The following is a 6,123-nucleotide window of genomic DNA, read 5'->3' on the forward strand; positions in this document are numbered from 1 at the left end:
TGACGATGAACACAACTTCATTTTACCCATAGGTTTTGCTCAAGGTTGCAGATGGACTAAATTGTATATATCAGTGGGATCAAAAGCTAATGGCCTCTAATTTCAGTAGCAGACATTCAAGGAACTCAGCCGTGTGTTGCTGATCTTTTTGTGCAGGAAGAGCAAGAATTAGAAAAGAGCTAATCCTAATCTGTGTCTAACCAAATATGAGAGAATAATTCAGCGAAAGTATGAATTGTTTAATCGAGCAGTGTTGATGAGGTCGATAAGCGAGATTTTTGGCATATTCAGCGGCAATTGATGATTCCGGAATAACAAACATCCGTGAACTTAAGACCCATAAAATCTCGAAAGGACTTGTAATTTCTTGTCGATCTGTTATATCGTTCCTTGTAGATTTTAGTACGTTTGGAACACTAAACCAACAGGTTGTTCAGCACTAACAATGAATGGCATCTAAATCTATTTCTGGTGATGAGTTAACCTAGTCATGGAGTGTAATTGTCGTAACTGTCTAGCCAGGGAATGCTTCGATTTCGACCTCAGACATGACCAATAGAACGCTTCTTGCTTCCTCGAGAGCGTGTAATGTGCTTTATTATGAAAATTAGCTGTGTAAGGCCTGGTTCATGGTTCAGATAAATATCGTGGTAGGTTTTGGCAAGGATAATGAAGAATTTATTATTCAGCAATCCTTGTGATCATGAGTCACAGCAGAGTTCAAATAAGAATAATCATTCCAATCCACTGGCAAAATAAAAAAAAACCGCTACAAACGTTGAACGCGCCATTTTGAATTAACGTTGTAAACTTTCAGAAATTCAAGCTGAATTCACTGCGCACGTAAATTCACGCTATAACTGATCGTCTAATTCGATTCTTTCGTTAAACGTTGTGTGAAGCCTACATTATGGTGTTTGGGAAGAAAGCCAGGGGTTCGGCTCCGCAACAATATGTAGGGACTGTTGGCGCTAAGAATACGTACAAGCTTTGTCACGGAAATGGTTGTCATTGGTAGCCGGGATCTCAAAAGGCTTGATTATTGTGACCATCGATGAAGCCAGCATGTACAGACAAGATCGAGTAAGGACAAGACCGGGATGTAAAATGCTGTTACAAGATCAAAATGTTCGAAGATGTGTTGGGCATCTTCTAACATTACGTTAATGGCTACTTCCCTAATAGCCTGAAACCCTGCTAGGCTCCTGTCGGTGCCTTATTGTGTTTGACTGAGTTGGTTTCATTGAAGAAAACCACATAGCATTTGGTGTGCATTATTTCACAATGGCAAATGTTAACCCTTAATAAGTCACTGATCTCCGCAAGAGTACAATAACAAGAAAGCACGCCTAGAATAACGAATAGATTGTAGAATGCTCGTTAAAATCATTTTTTATGGCCACAATCTGGAATAATCATTCCCGCCAGAGTTACTAGATTGTAAATTCACGAAAAATCACGTTTTTAATAGTTCTTTTTCTGTCATCTGACTGGGCATATAGGGTCTTTGTTATGTCATTTCTGTCTGTAATCTAGAACAACAGCGTTTTTTCACTGAATATATGCGGCTCGTTATTGTTTTTGCTCTCTTCAATGTAAAACGTTTCTTTGCAAAGGAAAACACCAGAAAAATCTCAAATCTAATGTCAGTTAATGCCATGGTCGCTTGCTATTCCGCCAGCGACTGTGTTCCAACAGCTAACCGGTGTCAATATGAGTTTTCTTCGTGCTATTCGAAGACCTTTGGAAGGACATTAAATCTACGTGCAAATCTATATTTTCTACACTAGTGCGCAGAAAGTCGCTGACCTCCGCAACAGTACAAACGCAGCGGAAACGAATAGATTTTTGAATGCTCGTAAAGATTTATGGCCACAATCTGGATTAATCATTTCCCGCCAGAGTTACTAGATTGCGGTAAATTCACGAAAATTCAGGTTTTTAATAGCTTTTTTACTGTCACGAGCAAATTATATATCCGTCTGTCATGGTATAGCCTACAGAAATGGTTGTTCAATATTTAGCATTTACGTATTCTCCAATTGCAATTTACAAGTAAATTAGTGAAATAGTTTTGGGTTAAAGAAAGATGCATCGGGAATGATGCCAAACGAAAGGAACGAAAACTTGAACTCGTGTCGATAATGTGTCTTGGGTCGCCTTGGAACAAAGCAACAATTTTAAAGGGAACATCAGTAGAAATAATTTTTCTCGTAGATAAGATTTATGATATGTTTTTTATTTGGCTTCAGTGTGGCTCCATTGCTTTCGACTGAGTAATTCTACTGTGCTGTCGTTATGGAATGCGATTTACAGCTGATTTAGTTGTGTGGACTGAGCATAATGGGACTCACCTTTCTTATGTCATTTCTATCTGTGATCTTGAACAACAGCGTTTTTCCACTGAATATATGGCTCTTTATTGTTTTTGCTATCTTCAATGTAAAACGTTTCTTTGCCAAGGAAAAGGCCAGAAAAATGCTCTTCTTATCTATCGAGAACATATAATGGCTGGGAGAGATGGTTACTGAAACCCCATGAAACTCAGAGTGCATATTTAACATAAACAAGGAAATCAATATGATAATTCGGGAAGTCGAGTATTCTCTAATCGAGCCCTAAGTTTTGAAGAACTAGAGGAGTCGTACGATTTCTCCAAGACTACTTTATTAGGACCACGCCGAAGTGGTGGGGCTGGAGACAAATAGAACCTGATACAAATGGTCCTGACTCGGAAAATAAGGCCTCGTCGAATCGTCTGCAGATACAATCATGCAAAGCTTTGAAGACAAAACGCAACGCTGTGGAAGCCATTTAGGCTCTAGAAAAGGTACTTCCTCCCTATGGCCATTTCAACATACTCCGAAATGTAATTTATTCCCTCATATATTTCAAGATCTTAATTCTTCAAATCTAAAAGCGGACCCTGTGCTACTGCTCAAAGGCAATCAATTAATTATCTCTTCAGGAACAAAGGCGTCCTCCTGATGCAATTCAAAAAACGTTATGTTTTATCTACTGTGAGGCTGGTAGATCAACTGAAGCTCAGGACAGCAACTCTTGTCTCGCTTTTCTCACCGCAAAATTGGAGTTATGGCTATAAGCTCGTGTATTTTACAATGGTTTCATTTACAAGGTTGGACTCGCTCTCTTGTCAAAACCATGATCATGATTGCCTTCGTTTCACGCAGCATGCAGTCTCCAGTCGTGTTTTTCGGTGCACAAGGGCAGTTACATTAGCTTAACTAAGCTCTAGTCGCAAGGCGGAAGACCAGACAATTAAAATGTGAAAGAATTAACTTTTGTCGAGCATCAATATTTAGCCAAATCTCCTTGGTAAATCAGTGAAGTAAGCTTACCCACTAATCTGAATTTCAAGACAAGGTCCAGTTAATTCAAAATTCCTCTGTCGGTGCTTAACACTTTAATTCGATTATATTTGCACCAGTTGCGTTTCCTGTAAATGCCTTTATGCATTTACTGTATCAAATGGTTCTTCTGTGTTATTTTGTATTTTAGTATAGCCAATTTACTGAATGAATGGAGAGAAAAAAAGTAAAGAATGAACAGTATTTATTAGCTGTACTGATATGGGGTTTAATGCACTTACCAAATTTCTTGCAGCTTCATAGGAAACTTAATTGTGGTGTATTGTTTTTGTGGATTTAACCCTTTCTTTGCCTGGTTTAAACAGTGCCGATGCAATTATGAAGAATGCAAACTTCACATAGGAAGTACAACCGCAAAGTAAACGACAGAAATCTATTACACAAATTGAAAGTATCGTTAAAACGACAGCCGTTCTCTTGAATACCCACTACAAGGAATTTCACACAACTCATATCTTATTCTAGGCGGTAAACGGGTTTCAAGTCATTTGTCTCAAATCCATGACATAAAATGATGCGAATGTGGAGCTTAGAAATGTAAAATGTTATAATGGAGGGAGCTGAACATTTAAAACTACCTCTAAGATATAAGTTTGACCAGTCTAAGATTTAACGTCATGTTTGCTTGCTATTCCGCCAGCGACTGTATTTCAACAGCTAACCCGTGTCAATATGATATTACTTCGTAGTATTCGAAGACCTGTGGAAGAATATTAAATCTACGTGCAAATCTATATTTCTTACACTAGTGCGCAGAAAGATGAGTATCTTTTTTTTTACAAAGGGGCACTAAACGAAGGCTATTGTTTTCGTGACAATGAACTGGGGTTGTGCAGCCTAAGGCTTGGAACGCTCAGCACCACCTTTCGGTACCAAGGTGTTTAAAGATACATACTTTACATATAGAGAGTGAGGAAGACAGAGAGAAAGAAATATCTTAAATCAGAATCAAGTGCCCGAATGGATAATTGCGATGAATCTATACCAAAAAACCGAAACAAGCTAGTTGGCCCACTGAATAACATGAGAGAATTCTGCACGCGAATCGTAAGGATGATTAAATAATGGAGAATAGCTTCTCCACGTTTCACTGAGCTTAATTAGTGCATTTTAAAATGATGACGATGAACACAACTTCATTTTACCCATAGGTTTTGCTCAAGGTTGTAGATGGACTAAATTGTATATATCAGTGGGATCAAAAGCTAATGGCCTCTAATTTCAGTAGCACACAATCAAGGAACTCAGCCGTGTGTTGCTGATCATTTTGTGTAGCCTTGAAGAGCAAGAATTAGAAAAGAACTAATCCTAATCTGTGTCTAACCAAATATGAGAGAACAATTCGGCGAAAGTATAAAATTGTTTAATCGAGCAGTGTTGATAAGGTCGATAAGCAAGATTTTTGGCATATTCAGGGGCAATTAATGATTCCGGAATAATAAATACCCGTGAACTTAAAAGGACTTGCAATTTCTTGTCGATGTGTTATATCGTTCCTTGTAGATTTTAGTACGTTTGGAACACTAATTTTGAATTAAACCGACGGGTTGTTCAGCACTAATAAGGAATGGCAACTGAAGCTATTTCTGTTGATGTGTTAACCTAGTCATGAAGTGTAATTGTCGTAATTGTCTAGCCAAGGAATGCTTCGCTTTCGACCTCAGACATATATAATATAGACTGCTTCTGTTCTTGCTTCCTCGAGAGCGTGTAATGTGCTTTATTACGGAAATTAGCTTTGTGAGGCCTGGTTGATGGTTCAGATAAATATCGCGGTAGGTTTGGGCAAGGTCGCAAGGATAATGGAGAATTTATTATTCAGCAATCCTTGTGATCGTGAGACACACTGCAGAGTTTGAATAAGAATAATCATTCCAATCCAGTCGCAAAAAAAAAAAACACAAAACAACAACAACAACTACAAACTTTGAATGCGCCATTTTGAAGCGTTGTAAACTTTGAGAAATTCTAACTAAATTCACTCCGCAGGTAAATTCACGCTAAAATTGATTTCATAGTCTAATTCGATTCTTTCGTTAAACGTTGTGTGAGGCCTACAATGGTTTGGGAAGAAAGCGAGGGGTTCGGCTCCACAACAACATGTTTGGTCTGTTGACAGTAAGAATACGTGCAAGCTCTGTCACAAAAAAGGTTGTCATTGGTAGCCGGTATCTCAAAAGGTTTGATTATATGACCATCGATGAAACCAGCATGTACAGACAAGAGTAAGGAGAAGACCGGAATGTAAAATGCTGTTACAAGATCAAAATGTTGGAAGATGTGTTGGGCATTTTTAAACATAACTTCAATAACTACTTCCCTGATAGCCTGAAACCCTGCTGAGTTGGTTTCATTGAAGAAAACCACATAGCATTTGGTGTGCATTGTTTCACAATGGCAAATGTTAACCCTTTTAAGGGTTAACATCTCCGCAAGAGTACAATAACAAGAAAGCACGCCTAGGATAACGAATAGATTTTAGAATGCTCGTTAAAATCATTGTTTATGGCCACAATCTGGAATAATCATTCCCGCCATAGTTACTAGATTGCAAATTCACGAAAAATCACGTTTTCTGTAATCTGACTGGGGATAATGGCTCTTTGTTATGTCATTTCTGTCTGTGATCCAGAACAACAGCGTTTTTTCACTGATTATATGGGGCTCGTTATTATTGTTGCTATCTTAAATGTACAACGTTTCTTTGCAAAGGAAAATGCCAGAAAAATCTCAA

The sequence above is a fragment of the Pavona decussata genome, unplaced genomic scaffold (assembly GCF_977016875.1).
Source record: "Pavona decussata unplaced genomic scaffold, jaPavDecu1.1 SCAFFOLD_217, whole genome shotgun sequence".
NCBI classification, from domain to species: domain Eukaryota; kingdom Metazoa; phylum Cnidaria; class Anthozoa; order Scleractinia; family Agariciidae; genus Pavona; species Pavona decussata.